Source organism: Eleutherodactylus coqui, chromosome 1 (genome assembly GCF_035609145.1).
Source record: "Eleutherodactylus coqui strain aEleCoq1 chromosome 1, aEleCoq1.hap1, whole genome shotgun sequence".
Classification (NCBI taxonomy): domain Eukaryota; kingdom Metazoa; phylum Chordata; class Amphibia; order Anura; family Eleutherodactylidae; genus Eleutherodactylus; species Eleutherodactylus coqui.
This window is the reverse complement of record NC_089837.1, coordinates 430,290,524-430,314,147: the sequence shown is the minus strand read 5'-3', so window position 1 is coordinate 430,314,147 and position 23,624 is coordinate 430,290,524. Positions and strand designations below refer to the sequence as shown.

Below are 23,624 nucleotides of genomic sequence, written 5' to 3'. Positions count from 1 at the left end.
TCCCCACAGTAGGGCAGGGCCAGGGATTCTACTCACCTTTATTTTTGATAAAAAAAGCCAAACGGCAGTTTCCGGATGATTCTTAATCTGAAGGGCCTGAATAAATTTATTACCTACAAAAGGTTTAAAATGGAAACAGTCCGGTCAGCGGTAACCCTGATCGAAAGAGGGGACTTTGAGTACCGTCGACCTAAAAGACGCGTACTACCACGTCCCAGTCCTGCCAGAACATCATAAATACCTGAGGTTTGCCATCAGAATAGGGAGCCGGGTACGCCATTTTCAATTTCAGTGCCTACCCTTTGGCATCTCTACAGCACCCCGAATATTCTCTAAAATAGTGGCAGAGATGGTGGCGCATCTCCATGTAGCAGGTATAAATATCATCCCGTACCTGGACGACTTCCTGGTGATCGCCTCCTCATCCAAGATCCTCAGAGACAATACTAGCAGAGTCATCTCTCTGTTTCAGAGATTTGGGTGGATAGTCAACTTCCCCAAGTCTAGTCTTCTCCCCGAGACACGGAAAACCTTCCTGGGGGTGCAGATAGACTCAGTATCACAGACCTTGTCTTTGCCTCAACCCAGGCAGGAAAGTCTTCGACTGGCAGCACAGGAGGGCGGCCAGAAGAAGCAAATGGCAATTAGGGACGCAATGAGGCTCCTGGGCCTCATGACCTCCTGCATTGGCATTATCCTTTGGGCCCAGGCGCACTCCAGAACACTACAGAGAGCCATCCTGGGTAACTAGGATGGGACATCCATCTCTCTGGATAGGAGGATGCCCATGTCATCATCTGTCTTAAGGTCCCTCCGCTGGTGGCGGTCAACCGACACTCTAGAAGCTGAGTCCCCATGGGTGGCAGAACCCTTCATCTCTGTAGTAACCGATGCGAGCCAGTCTGGCTGGGGAGCGCAAGTGGGGCAGCGCCTGCTCCAGGGCGAGTGGGGGCCGACGCTGCGTGCCCAGACATCGAATTTCAGAGAACTTAGGGCCATCTGGGAAGCGCTTCACAGAACTCAGGATATCCTAAGGAAGAGACACATAAGTCTTCTCTGATAATGTGACCGCCATTTCACTTATTCGCCACCAGGGGAGCACCAGAAATGTTCATCTGCTGAAACTAACAGCCCGGATCTTCAGATGGGCCGAGACCACGGTACAATCCCTGACAGCGGTCCACCTCAAAGGGTCCCAGAACCAGACAGCCGACTTCCTCAATCGAAGACGCCTGGACCCCGGAGAATGGTCGCTGAATCAAGAGGAGTTCCGTCTTATTACACAAACCTGGGTCAGTCCACAGGTGGACCTGTTCGCGAGCAGCAAAAACTCAAAATGCCCCGCCTACTTTTCCCTAGATCCGAGGGACAGGGCTGAGGGATTAGACGCCTTTTCCCAGAGTTGGGATTTCAGTCTGGCATACGCCTTCCCCCCCCCCCCCCCCCATACCCCTGATCCCGAGAGTTCTTCAGAAGGTCCAGTAGAGCAACATCACGCTGATCCTAATCGCTCCACACTGGGAAAAAAGGGCATGGTTTCCGGTACTCCTAAAACTCGCCATCACTGAGCCAATCCGCCTTCCATTCAGGAAGGATCTTCTAGCGCAGGGCCCAGTTCTGTGCCCCAACTTAGAGAGACTGAACCTCGCGGTCTTGATATTGAGGAACAGACGCTACTAAGACAAGGTCTGTCCTCTAGGGTCATCGCGACGTTACGCCAGTCCCGAAAACCCGTTACCTCAGCTATTTATAATAAAATCTGGAAAAGATTCTCCTCCTGGAGGGGGCTGGAAGTCTCCAATCTCGACACTTCAGTGGCAGAGATTTTGGATTTCCTCCAGGAGGGTCTAGACAAAAACCTGAGACCGGGAACCCTGAAAGTGCAGGTATCAGCACTCTCGGCCATTCTAGATCAGCCCCTAGCGGATCATAGACTAATCCGCAGGTTTATGAAAGCGGCAGAAAGAATGAGGCCAGTTAGCCGTAGTATTGTTCCCCCATGGGACCTAAACTTAGTCCTCCAAAATCTGTGCAAAGATCCCTTTGAGCCTATCGAGCAGATACCAATTAGGTTCCTCACATTTAAAACTGTGTTCTTGGTAGCTATCACACCGGCAAGGCGTGTGAGCGAGCTCCAGGCCCTATCTTGTAAGACACCCTACCTATTAATCCAGGACGATAGGGTCATACTAAAAACAGACCCCTTCTTTCTCCCAAAGGTAGCCTCAAAATTCCATAGACAGCAAGAAATTATTCTCCCATCCTTCTGTCAAAATCCCCAAAATGATAGGGAAAGAGACTACCATACCCTGGATGTAAGGAGGGCCATTTTATGCTACTTAGAGCAGACCTCATCCTTCAGGAAGGCTGACTGTCTTTTTGTCTAATTCCAGGGGCCGGGCAGAGGAAGAGCGGCTTCTAGAAGATCCATTAGCCGCTGGATAAAATCCACCATCCAGCAGGCCTACTCTTCCTGCAACAGAACTATCCCGGAAGGACTCAAGGCCCATTTAACCAGGGCAGTATCCTGCTCCTGGGCAGAGAGGGCTATGGCGACGCCGGACCAAATTTGTAAGGCAGCCACATGGTCCAACCTGCACACCTTCGCAAAACACTACAGGCTGAATACGGACCTCTCCTCCGATCTCTCTTTTGGGAGAAAGGTCCTGCAAGCAGTGGTCCCTCCCTAAAGAGTTAATCTGGTATACTCCATGTCTGCCGTCAGGATGACGCCGGGAAAAGGGAGTGAATTTCTTACCGAAAATTCCTTTTTTCTGAGTCATCCTGACGGCACGTATTTCCCTCCCAAAAATTCACACGATTATATCTACGTCTATGCGGGCACGAACCAGTAGCCCAGAGGCTCCTATGTTGGACATTTCTGTTTATGCGGTAAATTTGTGCATATTTCCTGTGTTTAATCCGGGTAAGCTACCCTCTTATTGTTTATGTTCAAATAGAACTAACCATGTTAATTTTGTCTCGGAGCAATAAAAATTTTCCTTGGTTAACCACGACATGTCCATGTAAGTAATTTAGAAGACACTGGTGAATGGGAGGCAGGAGGAGCCTTTTGAAGTCTCTTGCTTCCTGTCCCTACAAGGTCAAGGTGCAACCTCCATGTCTGCCATCAGGATGACTCGGAAAAAAGGAATTTTCGGTAAGAAATTCACTCCCTTTTTGGCGATGAGGAGGAGTTTGAACACTGCGGTGGTCGAGCATGTGCGCTGCTCTGCACATAGACTCTATGGGACTGGTGGACACAGCCACGTGCTTCCAGCTTACAATCTAAAAGGCTAAATATTAAGAAAACTTAGTTAAGGAATTAAACATAATTTTTATGGCATTTTTCAACAATTTTTCCCTCTGTATGCTACATGCCTCATTTTCGGTTTTACTTGAGCTGATTTGTAGAGACTACCTGCTCCGATGGCTCCCATAAACTTCATACATAGGAGAGCAGGATCTATCCTCTATTTCTCTGTCGCACACCCTCATAAATAGCAGCAGTATGCAGGGAATTATACAGTAATACTCCGCATTATAGATGTGATGTTAGTAGCTGGGGGACACCAACTGCGGCAGCTTCTCTCTACTCTCCTCCTCATAGACATCAATGGGCAGCATGAAAGCAGCAAGCAAAGTACAAAAAATGAGTGTCTTCCTTATAAAATATCCATTTTGGAGTAAATTTATTAGAATTCTGCATAGTAAATATGATTTTTAATTGCCTTTGTGAGTTTTTATGCCCCATATTTTTAATTACCTTTATGTTAAATATTTTTGATTATACTTCTGTTCAGAGGCGTAACTTGAAGCTTCAGGGCCCCAATGCAAAACCTGTAATGGGGCCTCCAACTCTAATGCTTTATTCATAGTACTAGGTTCCCTATATGGAGAAGGGGGGCCTTATGGGCCCCCTGAGGCTCCTGGGCCCGGGTGCAACCGCATCTACTGCATCCTCTATAGTTACGCCCCTGCTTCTGTTCTTTGCCATTCTTTTATATGAGCTGATTAAAGTATCCTGAAATTTTGAGAAGGATGAGTCGCTGTTACTGGGAATTTAGAGAAAATAAGGTAGCAATATCGGCACATAGCATTGTCCTTTATTTCTTACAATGTTCCTATACAATTAGTACAATTTATTTTCTATCATCACTAGTCGCTGCCTGTGTTTAGTAGAACTACAGTATTTGGCAGGCTGTGGGGGTGCTGACCCATTTCCATGTGATTTTCGGTGAGCAGTACAAGCTGCGTAACTTCACCCTTGTAGGCAGCAATGATGGAGAGCAGTACAGTGTTCACATCCTCTTGTTTGGCAGTCCACCGTGTTGACAAGGATGAGACCTCTTCTTTAATTCAGCTTTTCTGCCTTCTTTCCATCAAAAATACCAGAGTGGTCGACAGAACCTTCCTTCTAAGGAGGATTTCAATAGACCTTTAAGTGGCACAGAGTATATAAGGTTATGTATACACAGGCCTGGTGCATCCACTTTGGAATCCCCAATGTATACACCAGATGTGTGCAACACATGTATACTGTACACATGGCTTGCTGTTAAACAAGTGCAGAACAGATTTTTTATTTTATTTTTTTCAAACTCCTGCTTTTCCCACAGGATTTGCAACCCGTCCGCAATTGACCTTACGGACGGGCTGCCGGTCGGACGGCTTTCACTGACTTCAATGGAAGCAGTCCGTGCGGAATCCGCAGGAAAATAAAGCATTCTGCGATTTTTCATCTGTGAGCGGCAACCGCAATTGGTTTCTGCAGCACAGTCTGCGTCATTGGTGCGGATTTGGATGTGAATCTGCAGCAGATTTCAGCCCTTTAATTGAAAGTGTGAAATCTATATCCGAGCCAAAATTCAAAGTGCTAAATATGCTGTTTCATTGGTGCCAAGATCTGCCATGTGTGAACTCGCCCTTATTCTGTTGCTGCCCTGCTTTTATTCCTTCCTGCCTTGGAGAAATTACAACTGTAATAAATTACTTGGCAACACTGTTGAAAGATTATCTACTGTATAGAATATATTTGCCAACAACACGGTTTCCATCTGCATCAGTTTCTCATCATTGCTTTTATTTGAGAGACTTATTTTTGGAAGTTCTGCACATGCTTAAGCCCAACTCTGTCTAGGGTATTAACACTGCTTAAGATCTCCTTGTGCATGACTGAGAGCAGGGAAACTGGCCATGGCTGAGGAGAAAGTCATTAGCAAGCACGGTGTACCCTCCGTGGACATCTAACGTTACAGTGTGAGGACCCCACTAGACACCACCTATGTCACAGCAGCCGCATTACTGACCCCTCACCATGCTGACAGCAGACCGGGGAATCACGCAGTTTATATGGTCCTCATATTAATCACAAGTTTTTTTTGTGCCACTTACACCTGCATTTTTTCTGACGTGTGTGAAAAAAACACAGCATGCCCTATTTTTTGTTGTTTTTTTTTTCCACCTTTTTGCTTTGGGTCCGTGACATTTGTTTGTAGCTGCAGCTAGCTATAGGTTTGGAATTTTTCTTTCTGGGGTTTTTACATAGGGTTCCCAGGAAAAAAAAAACAAACATGGCAGAAAAAAAATGCCATTCCAAAATGCCTCCTAAGGCCTCGTTCATATGGGCGACAGTCGCGTTGTGACAATGCTACAAATCGCATGTGTGTGAAGCCTATGCTTTTCTATGAGTTAATTCACCCGTGTGATGTTTTGTAGCCCATGTTTCCCAATGGAGCCTTCCTTTCTTTTGCATTGCACGAAAACTTGATTTTCATGCGGTGCGATGCAACTTTGATAGTAGGAAAACCTACTGCCTAAGCCCTAGCTGCAGGATTTAAAAAAAAACGGTATACATCACCTTAGAAGCACTGTCAGCCTGGCCACATCTTCTCCCCAGGTCCCCGACACTATTCTTCTTCATCTATTCTGGCCGGGAATTGAAAAATCCCTGCCTCCTAGAAGTTCTGCCTCTGATATGGTTGACGCTTAGCCAATCACATCAGATGCTTCTTTATTAAATGCAAATCCAGTAAAAAAACTGGATTTGGATCTGATGATGCACTTTTAAGAAAACTATCCACTCTTGGCGCTGCTCATCTTCATATCTTTGGATTGGTGACATTTTGAGGATTTAAGGGAATCTGGTCCTTTTGTGTGAGCTTCTGCGCACTACTACCTACCTCCCACTGTGGTGGTGTTGTGGACTAAGGAGTGCCGCTGTGGTATAGATTTTTTCGGATGCTTAGCCAATCACAGCAGGTGCAAGATGAACCAATCACAGCCATTCATCAAGCACTGGCTCTGATTGGCTGACACTTAGCCAATCACAGCCAGCGCTTCCAGGAGGTGGGGATTTTTCAATCCCCGGCCAGAAGAGATGAGGAAGACCAGTGTCGGGGACGGGAGGAAGCTGCAGAGGAGCCCTGGACAGCACTTCTAAGGTGATGTATGCTTTTTTTTTTTTTCCTATAATCATTTTTTCAAAATTATTTTTTCACTGCAAGAATCCGCAACAATATTGCAAGTACAAGCGATGCGATAGCGCTTGGATTTTCTCGCAGCGAAGCCGTGTTGCCTGTGTGAACGAGGCCTGAAAAACATGTACCAGTAATAAACAATTGTGCTTTTTTTTATTCTTCACTTGTATTTTTTAGGGTCAGAAAGCCACCAAAAAAGTACATGTGACGGAAGCTTTGTGTACTGGTTACTGAATACTGTATACACAGGCCGCACGGTTATTGAAGCACTGCACATTTTTTCTCAATTGAAGTAGCATTGTGGTCTGTAAAAACATGTTTATTGTATCATATTCAGTTTTAGCTTTTTTCGGTTATATTTATTAGGGCAAGGGGTCACATCTGCATCTTCATTTTCCATCTAGGTGTTCTAACATAGGAGCAGCTAAACAGAAATAAAACCGTTTTTGTGCCCAAAGATGTCAGTTGACACTGAAGACCTTTCGCTTCAATCCATTTGCATGTTTTCCCATTTAAAAAAATGGAAATTAAATGGGATTTGTTTCCGTTATACCTCTTTTTTGTTTTTATCGGCTTTTCTTTCCTAGGTCAAATATTGGAATTCTAAAAAATGGGATTCATTTAATTTTATTAAAAAGGGAAATAAAATGGAAACGAACCTAGCGAATGTGTTCTATTTTTTGGTGGATCCTGCAAGGGTTTTTTTTTTGCCTTCCTCTGGATTGACATTGGGGGGTAATAGGCTGAACTGGATGGACATATGTCTTTTTCCGGCCTTACATATATGATTTGATTCCTGCTTTGTATTCATGCTATCTAAACAGAAGGAAAAACGCAGATGTGACTTTTCCCTTGAATCCAGAAAAACTTTTGTTGAACTTTTTTTTTCTTTTTTAGACTGCTGTAAGCAGTTTTACTGCAGTTATTTAATGTGGATTCATGTGAAAATACATGACAATTAATATACATTTTTTTTAATACTAAAAGCAAAAATGTATTTACATTTTTGTAGGAAAGTTTGTACAATTTTTGAAGGTATGCAACACTAATCTTTAAGTCCACTGGCATCACTTTGGGTGACTTGACAGATCATATTGATTAGAAGATGAAGGTGTATGCATCATTCTAAATTGTGAGCAGGATCTAAAACAAAAGGCGCAAGACATGCTGCAGACTATGCTTATGCAGCAGTATCGTGTCATCATCACAAGCTCCAGCTGTGTCCTGGTCAGAATCATCATCTACTGTTTTCAAAGATAATTGTTGAGACAGTTGCTATGTAACTGTTCCACAGCTGATCCACTAGGGTGGGTTAGCTAACCACACTGCTCTGCCTAGCTTTGTTTCAGAGGGGAGTGTCTTATTGGCTAGCCATTCTTTAACTATTTTAGGCTTCTGCATTGCAGTGCTGGAGATAGCAGTAACAATGTGCGTTTGAATCCCAGTATTCCTTGTTGAACCCAATAACACTCCAGTACGTACAGTTTACATCATGGAGGTTTGGGGTTTGTATGGGCACAGATTGGAAGCTGATCCTGCTTCTTACAATGAGCAGGTGTCGGCTATCTTTGACAACAGACACCCACCCACAACAGCTGCGATCAGCTCTCCTGCTGATTGTGGCTGTTAACTCTCTAAATACTGCTGTCACTTTTGAATACCCCCAAGTTCAAGAGCCTCGAACAGCCCCCTGGTGATGAGATTGTGTGGCGCCATTCGGGTTGCGATGACAGTGGTGGTGTGGCTTGATAGATTGCCTGTCAGATCACGTTATAAAGAAATGCTATTACATTATACTGCAGGAGCAATCAAAAGTTCATGCCCCCTATAGGGATTTAAAAAATAAAGAAAGTGAAATAATGAGTTTTAAAAAGTGTTATTAATTATTAAAAAAGGTACTTAAAAAGAAAAACTTTTTCCTCATATGTATAATAACATTAAAACTAAAAATATATTTGGTGCTGCTGCATTAAAAGTCTGCTCTATCAAAGTAACGCATTATTTACCCTGCACATGAATGTTGTCAGAAAAAATAAAAAAAACTGTCGGCATTGTTTTTTTTGTTTTTGTTTTTTTTTTTTGGTTGTCCTGTTTTCATGAAAAAATGTAATAAAAAGCAATCAAAAAGTCATATTTACTCCAAAATGGTACTGATAGAAACTACAGCAGCCCTAACACAGCTATGTCGACAGAAAAATAAAAAAGTTATGGCTGTCAGAAGCTGGCGGCAGAAAATGTAATTTTTTTCCCAAAGACATTTTGTTTTGTAAAAGTAGTACAGCAAAAAAGTTAAACTTTATAAATTTTGTATCAATGTAATCGCACTGTCACACAGAACAAAGTTATGTCTGTTGCAGTGTGTACGCCGTAGAAACAAGTCCCCCAAGTTTTTCATTACATTATGATACTTTTAATAAAGTACCATTAAAAAACAAACCTGGTCCCGCAAAAGACAAGCCCTCAGGCAGCTACATTGATGGCTGAATAAAAGTTATGACTGGGAGGAAAATAAAAAAATGAGAAGAGTAAAAATGGCCGAGGGCCTCGTCTTTAAGGGGTTAAGTTCTAGTACCTTGTTACATTGTCTTTTTATTTGTCTCCATTCTTTGTATCTGTTTAGCCTTGGTTCTTATTCAGCTGCTTGTTTGGTGTTACCTGGGTCCTAGGGCCTTCTTGTTTTCAGGGATAGAATTCCATTTAAGGTCACCATAGAGCCTCGTGTTGTGCAGAGTGCTAAGGCAGCAGAAATGCAGTCCTAAGCTCTCACTCATGACTTGAAGATTGCAAGTTCAATCCCCGCAGGGTTCAGGAAGCTCAAGGTTGACTCAGCCTTCCATCCATCTGGTTGTAGCTCAAGGTTGACTCAGCCTTCCATCCATCTGAGGTTGATAAAAAGGGTACCCGGCTTGGTGAGGGTTAATAAATAAAAACAGCTTGAAAAGGCTGTGGAATAGGTTGGTGCTATCCAAATAACAAGATTTTTATATATTTTTTTTAAACTGATGGCAGTTCTGAGATATAGTGGTGTTGGGATCAGTTTCAGGGGGAGACGTAGGGACGGCTAATGTCAAGGATAGATTCATTTCTTTTGTAAACCACTTGCTCTATTGTGCACTGCCTTATCTTCATCCTCCTCAGCCAGTTCCCATCACGGTCTACCCTTGTCATCTATTGATGAGTCCCTAGCCTTGTATTTAGTTTTTTGTTTTTCTTTTTCACAGTTTGTACACTGTTCATATTTATTATCCAATTCCTCTGGGTATCTTGAGTACTGGGAGACACGAGAAGTACCCCAGAAAGGTGATTGCTATAGATGGAGTCAGGTTCTGCTATTTAAGGTCTAGCTGGCATCATTGCAAGCCCACTGCAGGCAGGGGCAGAAATGTCTGGATGACAGTAGCCTTGGGGTGCTTTTACGCAAAACGATTATAATGATGATAATTAACATTGGGAAAAAAATTGCGGGACTTTTTTTTTTTTAATTTAACTATAATAGTTCAGCCGAAATGCGGCCACGGCTCAAACGATGAATGACAATTGTTTTGCTTTTTGTTCATCATTCATTTTTCATGCAAGTATGAAAATCATCGTTAGCTCATTCGCTAATTATTCAGTAACTTTCAGGGAGCCGTGACATCATACTTTCTGGTGAATATTCACATGGGAAACTATGTTGTTCAATGAGAAGCGGAAGTCTAACATTACTGTATTATCTGCTATGTAATGTCACTTATGTTCCCATATTTCCTCCTTATGCCATTAAGGATATTGACAGAGCAATCGACTATTAACCAAATAAAGATAACATTTTTACTTTATAAAGGAAGTAGATTTATGTTGCTTTCAGTGAACCTTGAAGATTTCTCTTGGTATGTAGACTCTCCCAGCCATGGGAAGAAGAACTTTAAAGCTACATTGTTATGGCTTTAACTTGAAATCATAGCTGCTGCTGTTGTTGCTTGACTGCCGAGATGTCATTTCCGCCGGATTAGTCTTAGAATTTAGTAGAGTTATCCTGTTTTGTTGGTCATAATGTACAGTAATATTTGGAGTTTTGGTTGGAAGTAACTAGAGAATATTTTTATTTACCAATGAGGGCAAGACCTTCTGTAGAGCAGATGCAATAGAAGAGGTACCTGAAGCCACCAGACTAAAACTTTTTAACATGGGAACTCTGGCAGATATCAAAGTTGAAACTTTTTGCAACTTTTTAAAAATATGCTATTCATTGGGGAGATGGCTTTTTAAGAAGCTTCTAATGCCATTAATCTATATACTAGTGCTATTCCAAAGGCAGGATGTATAGTAACAACAGTTGGGCATTGAGATTCAATCCCTTGACTCCTGAGATTTAATGCGCTCCTTAATTTATAAATTACATTAAAACTTTTAAAAAGTTTTGAAAGGTTGAAACCAAGAATGCAGTCAAGGCATTCAAACAGGCTGCTATGTCACGGGGAGACTTTCAGAGAAATATAATGCAGCATCTACTTAGCGCCTCATAACAGAACCTTTGGATATACAACCTTTTTATGGCTTTCTGTTCTGTCTGTTTACAACCTTGCTGAATGTATCTTCACTTAATACAACTCACCTTTTTCAATTTCTCCTCAGGAGTAACAAAATGCTAAGGTGTTTAAGCTAAAATGGAAAGTGGAAGTTTGTAAACTGCTTAAATGAATAAATCATGTTTAGTGCTATCATAATGTGTGTAGATTGCATTAATCAATATAAAGCCACCTGAAAGTAAATAAGTAGCAGAATGGCAAGAGCTGTTCGGAAGCTAAGCACGATGACGGGAACATAAAATATATCCTCACTCTTCAAAATGAGCTTTGGCATTGCTCTAAGTCTGAAACCTATTAGAGAAAGGAAGAGGGGAAAGCTCTAAGAGAAAGTAGCACAAGGCTGTTAACCTTCTGCACAAGAAAATACAAGGCAGCGGCTCACTATATCTTATGTATCTTAGCTTGTTTGTCATTATATCCACACTGATGTGCAATAACTGGCTGACCTGGGTGATATAACTGTATGTGTTGTTGCACTGATAATATAGCAAACAGCTAAAATTAAGTCAATCCCACGTGAGACCTGGGGCTGCTTAGTACAGCAGAATACCCTAATTCTTGGCAACATTTAAGGGTGCTATTCACACACACCGGGGCAGATTTACTATTGAAAATTCACCAGAAAACTGTCTTGCGTATCTTCCTATATTTGCGAAAAGGGACATAGTTTAATGGGAAAGGGGAGTGGCCTGAATATAACCTCATGCACAAAATTCCCGCCAAATTTTGCTGCAAGACTAGAGTAAAACCAAGCCAACTAATAAGATGCGATAAACTTGAGGCCCATTTAGACTAAAACGATTAGCGCTCAAAAGATGTCGCTCAAGCGACTTTTGAGCGATAATCGTTGTGTCATTTACAGTGCAAGATGAGCGATCACCTTGCGCTGCCAGCGGAGGATGCATAAGACAAGTAGGGTGTCCCCACTTGTCTTCTGCATACAGCGGTTCCCCCGCTCTGAGCGCCCGGCTGTTACAAGCCAAGTGCTCGAAGCAGAGGATGCAGAAGACAAGTAGGGTGTCCCCGCTTGTCTTCTGCATACAGCTGTTCCCCGCTCTGAGCGCCCGGCTGTTATACAGCCGAGCGTTCGGAGCGGAGGATGCAGAAGACATGCTGGGTGTCCCCGCTTGTCTTCTGCATCCAGATGTTTTCTGCATGGAGTGCCCGGCTGTTATACAGCCGAGCGTTCCGTGACTGGTATGGAGAACAGAGCTGGACCGATCTGTTGTTCATACTCAGCCTGTGTGATCAGGAAGTGGGATACAGCTGAAACAATAGTATCAGCTGTATCCTGCTGTGGATCCCTGTTAAGGCTCATCGTTGTCTTTCAGCACGCTGAAAGACAACGATGAGCGATGGCTTAACGAAAACGGCACGATATCAGTGCATTTACACACAACGATTATCGCTCAAAAGATGACTTTTGAGCGAATTTTGAATGATAATCGTTGTGTCTAAATGATCCTTTAGAATAGACATTCTAAAGACATAGGTTTATCATCCAGCATGAGTTAGTGGCTTTTTAAACAGATCGATCATCGTTCAGCTTCGCACTGGATCACGGAAATCTCAACTATAATTGTTCAGTGTAAATGCATGCAGCAACTAAATGACAAAAAATGTGTTTGCTTATCGTTTGTGGTTCAGTTTCTGCACCTATAAAAACTGAACAACTATCGGTCTGTTTACTGTGACTGGAGGTGGGCGGCTGCAACGATCTGCGGCCCACTCCACCTCCATTCACTGAGCGATCATCACTTCTGTGTAAAAGCACTGGAGCGATTATCGCTGGGACGACTGTCGGGCGCATTTGCAACCAACAATTGATCCGTGTAAATGGAGCCTTTTTGTTATAAAACTGGTGCATTTTAGGACTGTGGAGTATTAAAAAAAATCTGTCCCTGTGTTCTTGGAAATGTCAAGCTTTGTGCCGTTTTTCCTAACATTCTTTTTTTACTGCTTTCTTTTTTCCTTCTTTTTTTTTAAGGCAAAAAATGATCTTTACAGATGCTACCTGCAAGTAATTAGAGAAATATTAAACACGCTAAAAATAATGTGTTTCTTTTGATTACATTTTTTTCAATTGTGCATTTTTTTGACTCGGTGGTGGTTTTTGCAAACACAGCAGACTGAGGTTTGTTTTGGCATGTTCCATATACTTCTCTGTAGGTAAAAAAGTGCCTGTAAACAGCCCACACAAAAAAAGACTTGTAAAAACTACTTGAATTTTTACAAATTTTTTTTTTCTTTTTTCTTCTTCTTTTTTTACAATACCCCCAAAAGCTACAGAAAGCATGTGAAAAGTAGCTTTAAAGAGGTACTTCAGAAAAAACCCATGGGGGCAGGGTATTCAAAGCCCCGTCACTAGGAAAAGAGTACTATGTCAACGCTGAGCACATGGCAGCCTGCCGCAGTGCTGGAGACCAGCGTGAGTGACTCAGACGTTGCAGGCCAGGTGAGTATAAGACCCGCCACTGAAAATAAGACACTGTGCTTCTTTTGGGGCAAAACTTATTATTTTGGGGAAAACACAGTTGTTTTCTGAGCTGAGAGGTGTCTAAAACTGTATCCAGTCTAGTCACTCCTCTGTGAGCTCCCTGGTAGTTTGTTGCAGTCTGGAGTCCAGATGTTTCACTCCTATACCGAGTACAATTGTATCACCTAGACCAGGGTTAAGTCTACATTCTGCCACCTCTGGATGTAGAGAAAAAAAGTGCTCTCATTCACTGATCGCAAAGATCTTGAAAATGGCAAGGAATTGAGACACGAAGTATATTAAACAATTGTAGAATGTTTAATTTACAGTATTTGCGCAAAAATGGAAAACCCCTTTAAGTGAAAGGTAGTGTCAGGGCTGTAAGCTCATAATATCCGTGTACAGAGATCCTTCATTGCAGAGGTTCAGCCTATTTGTAGGGCTACTGATTGATTTTAGTGACTGCTGTGGTCCACCAGATTGCATACATCTTAATGTATTCCTTTTAAACTGCGGCTTGATGGTTACATTAAAGGAGATGTCCCGCGCCGAAACGTTTTTTTTTTTTTTTTAAACCCCCCCCCCCCGCTCGGCGCGAGACAACCCCGCTGCAGGGGTTAAAAAAACCACCCGCACAGCGCTTACCTGAATCCCGGCGGTCCGGCGTCTTCATACTCACCTGCTGAAGATGGCCGCCGGGATCCTCTGTCTTCATGGACCGCAGGGCTTCTGTGCGGTCCATTGCCGATTCCAGCCTCCTGATTGGCTGGAATCGGCACGTGACGGGGCGGAGCTACACGGAGCTACACGGAGCCCCATAGAGAAGAGGAGAAGACCCGGACTGCGCAAGCGCGGCTAATTTGGCCATCGGAGGGCGAAAATTAGTCGGCACCATGGAGACGAGGACGCCAGCAACGGAGCAGGTAAGTATAAAACTTTTTATAACTTCTGTATGGCTCATAATTAATGCACAATGTACATTACAAAGTGCATTAATATGGCCATACAGAAGTGTATAGACCCACTTGCTGCCTCGGGACAACCCCTTTAATTCCTTAGCGCTAAAAAATGTTCATGTGTAGTTCTAAGCGAAAGATCTCGGACGAAGATTATGTTTTACGTTTTCTCCCTACAGCAGTTCAGGCTTTAACTAAAACTTGTCCATGGAGTCCTGATTGTATTTGATGACTAACTTGGAAGCATGGCATCATTATATACAGGACATGGTATCCCCTTACTGATGATGTTCTTGGAACCGCCTTAGCGTAATAATTTCATGTTCTTCTTCTCTTACAATTTTTTCCTCTTGCCTGTAAGTTTAAACGGGTCTCCTTAGAATGCCTTTGAGATACACTGATATACATGTGATGTACTGCAGGATATACCAGTGATAGTAATCCTTTTATAGCATACGGTATAGCATTAGTTTCATAAGACCAGCAAGAAGTTTTTACTATTGGATGTTCCCTGTAAAAAAGTCTAAATGTACTGTATATCCGGTGTAAACTAGATCTCATCCTGTGAGAGTGGGGTCATGGGTATTAAGGTATCAGTATGATCTTCAGCATGTAACACATGGGGTTATTTTGTATTTGTTATAACTTTGAGGCTGTTTAAAATGCTCCTGTTTGTGCCTGGAATCTTTGATGTACGGACAAGGATAGAACATTTAATAAAACCCCGGTGTTGTAGTCATTCGGCTTGCAGAAGGTATAATTGATAAGCTGGCTGTTTCTGCTGCTTGACCCAAGGGCTGAGTGAGCGGATTATCGTCTGGGTTTTTTAACGCATGCTTGGGGTAAGATTGAATAAACTGTAGCTGGTTATTGCTTTTGGCAGATTGACCAGTCCGTCTCAGGTTTCATATCCTGTTACTGTGGTCAGACGTTGCAGACACAGGCTGAAGGAGTCTGTCTACAGTTGTCCTCCAGCCATAGTCCAGCATGCCCAAAAATGCTCTTGTTGGCTTTGAAAGGACTGGCATTGAGGCGCTGTGAAACATAGTTTATAGGGGTTGATTAGAGGGGATTAGCCTAGAGACCTTTCTGAAAGGGCGAGGCTCAAATTGTTAGCAGACATCTATAGCTAAATTGACTCCTCTCTCTTCTATATATAGGATGATTCCAACATTGTTCTTTTAAAATGTATCACTTGGATCTACATCTTGTGAACCTGTAGGTGCAGACTGTTGGACTCTACCTGTAAAGTAGGCATCACCTTAAAGGGGGTGCCCCAAAAAGATTAAAGGGGGCATGTGCCCGCTCAGCTGGTCAGTCGAGGTCCCTAGCGACAGGCCCCAGCAGCTCAACTAATGATGACCTATCCTTAGGATACATCATCAATAGTATTCTACCTGGAAAACTCCTTTAATTTACTCTATTGGATCACACAAAATGTGTTCATTTAGAGTCATTTAAAGAAAAGCTTGTGAATCTAGATATCATTGCTGCATACTTATGACAACCTCTTTATGGTCATGTAACATGTCCAGTGCCAGCCCCATTGAAAGCAAGGGGAGAACATCGCAATCCCTTGCTGTGGCTGTGACAACTATGACGGGGGATTCCTTCAGCCCCGTTAGGAATAACTTTAGAAGCGGTGGAGGTGAAGGGATTCCCCGCAGTGATATGAGGCTATTTCACATGGATTGCAAGGGCGATATTGGCCCGTGAATCATAGCCTGATATCGCCCTCACCAGTGTGAAGGAGCCCTAACTCAAATGAGAACACATACATGCTTGGTCGAGCATGCAATTTATATGAGAGGGATTGAGGAAAAAAAAAAAGCTATCTAAATCCAGGGATTGGAGCACTAGGGAAATGATTTGCATATTCCCAGTGTTTTCTGGGAAGAGTGAAAAGTCACTGTGAGCGGAACAGTCGCTGGGTGTAGCTGCTTGCAGGACATCTCTAGAGCACTCATTTTTACAGGATGGTGAGTAGTTTGCTAACCATGTCCTATAAAGAAAGGTTAAAGGATCTGTGAATGTTTAGCTTACACAAAAGAAGGCTGAGAGGAGACTTAATAGCTGTCTACAAATATCTGAAGGGCTGTCACAGTGCAGAGCGATCAGCCCTATTCCCATTTGTAGAAGGAAAGACTAGAAGCAATGGGATGAAACTGAAAGGGAGGAGAAAAGCTTTCTGACAGTGAGGGTGATCAATGAGTGGAACAGTTTACCACGGGAGGTGGGGAGTTCTCCTTCAATGGAAGTGTTCAAACAGCGGCTGGACAAATATCTGTCTGGGATGATTTAGTGAATCCTGCACTGAGCAAGGGGTTGGACATGATGACCCTGGTACATGCAGTCTGAGGAGAATCTAATGCTCCTCTATAAGTATACATATTTTATTCCTCGGTTCCACTGAAGTAACCACAGCTTGATAAAATTTTCAGTGCGAACAACAGGTAAACACCTGTAGCAAAGGAACTCGGGCGAAGCCGGGTATGGCCGCCTGCACACGGCCGCACATGCGCAGTGCAGGGTTGGCGCGTCAGCCGTGACATTTCTGTGCGGGCCTCTGCGAGGCTTGCACAGAAATAGGACATACCATGATTTTTTTACTGCGCGAGTTTTTAATGGGATGAAACTGAAAGGGAGGAGACACATTAGATATTAGACAGTTAGGGTGATCAATGAGTGAAACAGGTTACCATGGGAGGTGGTGAGTTCTCCTTCAATGGAAGTGTTCAAACAAAGGCTGGACAGACATCTGTCTGGGATGATTTAGTGATCCTGCACTGAGCAGGGGGTTGGACCCGATGACCCTGGAGGTCCCTTCCAACTCTACCATTCTGTGTTTTTTTTAAAATAAATAATGTACATGCAAGCACTAGAGGGTATTCTTATGTGTGTTTACTTTTACTTGAGAAATTGTATGTACTGATTTTATTTTCTTCTTGTTCATTGTATCTCACTGGTCCTCATCTATTTGATACTTAAGGGCTGATGGGATAAAGTCAGGTGTAGATCATTAGGTTTTCTTGGACATGGCATGGTTTCACATTAGCCATTGACAACCTATTTTTCATTCACATTTGCCTGTCGTGTGCCAACATAATGCATAAATACATGCTGTACATTGTGCCAATGATTCCTAACTGTTGGGAGAATAATGTGTAAAAATTGGTGATAAAGCCTATTGTGCGACTAGTGTATTGTGTTTTTAAACAAGTGATACAGATAATTGTATATTTATTGGAATACCAGCGATATAAGAAGCTTATGGGTTTTTCCTGTTTTCCATATGCAAAGACTGTTGTAAGATTTTATTATATTAATTATATGGTCTTTTATTCTTTTCTTTCTTTCAGTCCTTTAATCCCCTAAAACGTATGACTCGTACTAAAGCCATTTCTTAATTTATGGAAATAACATAAGCATTGTTCTTTTTTTTTCAGCTTCCTTGACTTCATTTCAACGCTAAAGAAAAGAATTTAACTTCTGTTTGCAGAGGCAAGTGATAAACTGTATTATGAGTCGTTAACTATGTTTTGTTTCTTTAATACGGTTAGTATAGGTCTTACGGGTTTTTATTGTGAGTAGTAGCAGGATATGTAAACGTCTCTTGCCTAGAGCATTGTGTACAGGTTGTACAGCATCTTAATGGGACTTGTAGAATAATAACGCAGACTTCCCAATCTGAGATGGAACCAAAAGCCAAATGGCCGCAGTTTATTATTACATATCGCTGTTTTATTATTTTTTGGCACATACAATATCATATGGCCAGATTGCCTGGGTTCGATTTTTTTTCATAAGTGTTTGAGTTCAAAGCCTCTTTGGTTTTATGAATTTTATACTGTGTGTGTATGAGCTTTTCCAATTTTCAGAGACAAGGCTGTCTTGACATATATAGTATTTTCCAAAGCATACCAATATAAAATGACAGTCAAGTGTGACAGCTACTCTAGATATGATATCTGGGCTGATGAAAAGCTTTGTTCAGCCCTGACATTCATTCTTCACTAGCATTGCACCATGACTTTAAACTCCCCTCTATTTGCAATATGTAGGAAGCGGTAGTTTAAAACTCTTGATTCCTGTTTTAGACATTGGCACGGCCTTAATGAATAGAGTGTGTGGTTGTGGCTGGTAACGTCACTCATCAGTGGCTTCCCACTCCATCCTGAAGTAGTGAGCCCCAAAACATTTTCCCCCTCAAAAAATAAGAAAAACGTCATAAATCCTTTAATGGCAAGATGATCAAACATATAACTTTTCATGTTGTTTATGAAGCTTAAAAATGCTTATTGCTATGAATTAAAGAGGTTGCCATATGGGTTGAAGTTAGGGAACCCCCAGTAGATGGGGGTTAGCCATGTGATTGGTGAAAGGTCCCAAAAGTCCCCAAATGAATGGAGTGGTGGTCATTTAAGCGCACTACCACTTCGTTCATTTCAGTGGGACTGCCTGAAATGGCTCAGTGGTTAAACTCTTCTCTTTACAAAAGCTCCAATGAAATGAATTGAGCAGCAGTGTGCACATGTAACTGCCGCTCTATTCACTTAAGGCCAGACACACATTGACGGACCGGATTCTGCATGAGGGAGGCCCGCAGCGGATTCTGGCTATGAGCCCAGCCAGCAACCCAGCGTACCTGATTTCTCTATATTGTGGATGACCGCGGCTGCTCGCCGTCGGTCATGCGCGGTACATGTTTTTCTTTCGATGTTTGTATTTCCTGAGCCGTCGCTAAGTGATGACGTGGGTAACTGCAGTCCATACGCAATGTTAGTTGTGTATGGGCTGCGGTCTGACGGCTTCCGTTGCCTTCAATGGAGGCTGTCCACAGCAAAATTGAGCACACTGCGATTCTTCTTCCAAGTGCAGAATATGCAATTCATATCACCAAGTGTGAAGGAAAAATGGAAGGTTCATGCCTTTCAATGCCTGCGTTTTGCTGCAGATCCTCCATGCGGACGGCGATCGCGGATTACGCAATTAGAATCTGTCCGTGTGAGACTCCCATAATGCTTTACGAAAAAGCACAGCATGCTTCACTAATTTTACAGTAAAATGATGGAAACTGAGTGGAACCCATTACAGACAATGGGTTCTGACAGGTGCCACTGGTTTCGGTCATTTTGAAAGATCCAACATGCTGTTGTTTTCGTTCTTCTGTACCATAGCGGACATGTGAACAGAGCCTCAGAAGCTGCACCAATGACATTTGAAATCTTGGAAGAAAAATATCAGAGGTTATTCTGTGTGGAGCAGTTCTGAAATGTACAAAGCCTTGTGTATCAACTGTTCCAGAAGTTAATTGGTCTTGCTACCTATAATAGTTAGTTGGATACCCAGCTTCATTTTTCCAGCACATTAGAGCTGAACCCTGACTGTTTGCTGTGAGCAACAAGATCAGCTTTGTATGAGGTTTGATACACGAGGCCCATGTGGAATGGAAATAAATGCTAATATGGCTGCCTGTCCACAGGCGGGTTATCATTGCGTTCTCCGCAGCGGTAATCCAGCCGCGGGGAGCGCTGTGAACGCTCTCCATAGCATTGCTATGGAGAGCGCTTTCCCCCCTGTCCATGAGCGGAGAATCATTGCGATTCTCCGCGGTCAGCCTATCTGTCAGATAGGCTGACCAGCAAAGATCAGTCTGCTAGATCCTGCTCCCGGGCGGCGGAGATCCGTCGCAGGATACTGCAACGCCTGTGGACAGGCAGCCTAACAGGAACAGGAAACAAAAAAATGTATTTATCACTACCCAGTATACATATGCTAGCAGAATGTTACAGACAGAAGTATTGTGCTTAGGTTACCACCACTGGGCTTCAGTAAGAGACCCTGTCTAAAACTGGCCTATGACGGGATCAGTCGTCGCTGAATGGATCCTATTGACTAGATCATCCTCCATCCAGCTTCAGCTATGCCCTCCTGCATTTTCCTAGTTAAAATAGGGCAGATTGCTCAATGCTTGTGGGAAGTGATAATTGATCTACACTGAAAGATTAGTAATACTTTTACATTTTTTTAGCGCTTTTCATTCCTCATTATACAATTTACACTATTTTTAATTTTGGAACATTTCCTTCTACAGATTTGATTATGATTAATTTGACATGAACACATTATGAGCTTTTTGAACTTAATTATCACAATTTTAGGTCAAGCAAGAATAACTTCACTGAGATAATGTCTAAACTTTTGATCTCGTGTAATGATCCCTGTGAACGGAGTTCTTCTCTTTCCTTCTCATTGCATACTTAAAGCAACTCAACAGTTTTTGAGACAAAATTCTCTACCGAGACCTGAGGGTCCTGTATTACCCGCAGTTGTTCTTTGCCATCCCTCCAATCCCACCATTCCAGGTCCTGTATTTGGCTGAACAAGATGACTGCTGCAATTTTTGTATCTACCTAATGGACACTGTGCACTGCTCTCTGATTGTGCTGGACTGCTCATATGTTCAGTGCTGACCAATTGGAGAGCAGATATAGGTCATTATGGGGATTAGGTAGTCTGAAGGGTATGTCATCCACCTTAGATGCACAAAAACAAAATCGTCAAGGGTTTCAAGTTGATCAACTATTGATGACCTATCCTAATTTGTCTAATCGTGAATTGATCTACAACCATGTCTTTAGCAATGCTTTTGTAGCCTTTTCCAGCCTCTGGCATCTTTATAGCATCCCTTCTGAAAGTGCTTTGCACTGAGGCATTATTAACTCCAGCCAATCAGTATTTCTTGAGAAAGACAGATCTGTCAATAACCATGCTTTGTGTGCCTTTATTTAATGGGCAAAGTCTCACATTTCCAATCTCATCTCTTTAACTGAAATACACTTTGCCAAGTAATGCTTCTTTGACGTCCTCACTAGATTATTTGCTTGGGCAGCCTGTTTAGACAGACAAATCATCACTAGGATCATGAACTTCTTGTTCACTTATTCAGTGTTTCACATTTCTATGTGAGACCCTGAACGATCAATGTTCAAGCACAACAGGAAGCCAACAACCAGACTATGATTTTTATGCTGGCTGAAACTGACCGACGAACGAGAAGCACACGATTCTTGTTTGTCATTCAGTCATGGGTTCTCATTGAAGCTGTAAGTTATCGTTCACTTCCATTCGTTTGAATGATTTTTGGAATGGTAATCATTCCATCTAAACGCACCTTTAAACAGCTCTGGGCTTGGAATATGGTGCTATACAAAAAGTATGTTTGTTCAATTAAAGAAAAAAAACCTGTTTACATGCAAAAGCAGTGACGCATAATAAAACCTCCATCAATGTGGTTTTAATCGTAACGAACCAAAGTTAACATAATTTATTACCATGTGCTGAATGCCATAGGCATTTTTCCGTTTCCCCCATCATAACAATTAAAGTTATTCGACACTTTATATGTACCCAAAATTGGTTTCTCTAAAAACTCGAACTTGCTGCATTGATGTAGAATAAAGTTATATTGGCTGGAACACAAAATAGGAAATGATTTACTGGTTCTTAAGGCTAAAATTAGTTCTATCAGTGAGGGGTTAAAAATATACTTAAGACGACTGAGTTCTGCGCCAAATATATTTACATATGATATAAATGCAGAATCTTGCTATTAAAAAGTGAGATTTTTGGGAGGGTTTTCCCAGTATGACTGTAGAAGAGTGAGTTGATAGCAGTCCTTGGTTTACTAATGTCCTCTTTTAGCGTGCAGCTGACATGCAGTACGAGGCCGTTGCGCCACTTCTATCAGGATGAAGTCCCGATTTTACTACAGGCTGCTGCTGTGTAATACAGATAAAATGAAATGCTCACTTCTGCCTCTGAGGTTTTAAATCACTGTATTTGCACTTCCAATTTTGGTTTGCTGTCAAAGTTATAAGAATAATGATTTCGGTTTTGAGGGCCATCATTCTGATAGGCCATCATTTTAATACTGTTGATAGATTTTTTGACATCTATGCTAAAGCAATATTTGAAAGCATTCCCATTTCCTAATCTGAATGTGAGGCTGTAGTCGACGCGTTCCTTTATGTGAAAGGTAAGACAATAATTATACTCATGATAGAGTGTGTTTGGAAAGTAATCCAATAAAATGTCACTGAGGTAGGTAGATAGTCAGTGTTAAGAAATATCAGGACTTCCACAGAAGTCTCCATTACAGATGGCAATGTGACTCCTCATTCTAATGCTCAAAATCATTGCTTCTTCAAAGCGTAATAATATTCCCCACAGTAACAGATGTATATCTTATGTTTGAAGACTGCAAAAAATTAGCTGGAATTGATGTTAAAGGACCAGTAAACTCCGAATATGTAACAGGACAATATAAAATATCAAGATTAGTTATTGGGGTTCTTAAAGGGATTGTGCCAATAGATAAGGTTTTCCCCTGTCCACAGGATAATGAATATTGGATGATCTCTACCTGATCCGTGGGGTCTTACTGATGTATTCTCTTAGGAGAATGGCGTGGGGCTGAGTAGGCGTGCTGCTGCTTCATATAGGGACTTTCAGGAATCCTCATTCTTGTGATCGGTGTAGATCACAGTGATTGGACCCCACCTCCGACCAGATAGTTATCCCTTATCCCAGTGTTCCCCAACTCCAGTCCTCAGGGACCGCCAACAGGCCATGTTTTCTGGATTTCCTCAGTTTTGCACATGTGATTATTGTCAGTGCCTCAGACATTGCCACAGGTGTTCCTACTATAGGAGATCCTGAAAACATGACCTGTTGGTGGTCCCGGAGGACTGGAGTTGGGGACCACTGCCCTATCCCAGTATTTCTCAACTCCAGTCCTCAGCGCCCCCCAACAGGTCATGTTTTCAGGATATCCTATAGTAAGAACACCTGTGGCAATGTATGAGGCACTGACAATAATCACATGTGCAAAACAGGAAATCCTGAAAACATGACCTGTTTTTTTTTGTTTGTTTTTTTGGGGGGGGGGGGGGGGGATGACACAGGAGTTGAGAAACACTGTGGATAGGGGGTAACTTTTTAAATCGTAGCAAATCTTCTTAACGGGATCCTCTCTTGTCCTTTATTCTGCGTTCACGGAGGGCAGCATTAAGTAGTAGCAGGCATGATGATGTCAGTGATATTACTTATACGTTATTGTACAGTGGCTTTAAGGAACTTGCAG

The 23,624-nt window shown here is 42.4% G+C and overlaps 1 protein-coding gene across 4 annotated transcripts in view; it reads left to right on the top strand.

The window, feature by feature from the left end:
* ENOX1 (ecto-NOX disulfide-thiol exchanger 1) overlaps nt 1-23,624 on the top strand; it is a 550,861-nt gene that overhangs the window by 256,077 nt on the left and 271,160 nt on the right. For all 4 annotated transcript variants that reach the window (XM_066581809.1, XM_066581791.1, XM_066581817.1 and 1 more), the window contains one exon: nt 17,926-17,980. The gene's annotated coding sequence lies outside the window, so the exon portion shown is untranslated. The remainder of the gene's footprint in view (nt 1-17,925; nt 17,981-23,624) is intronic.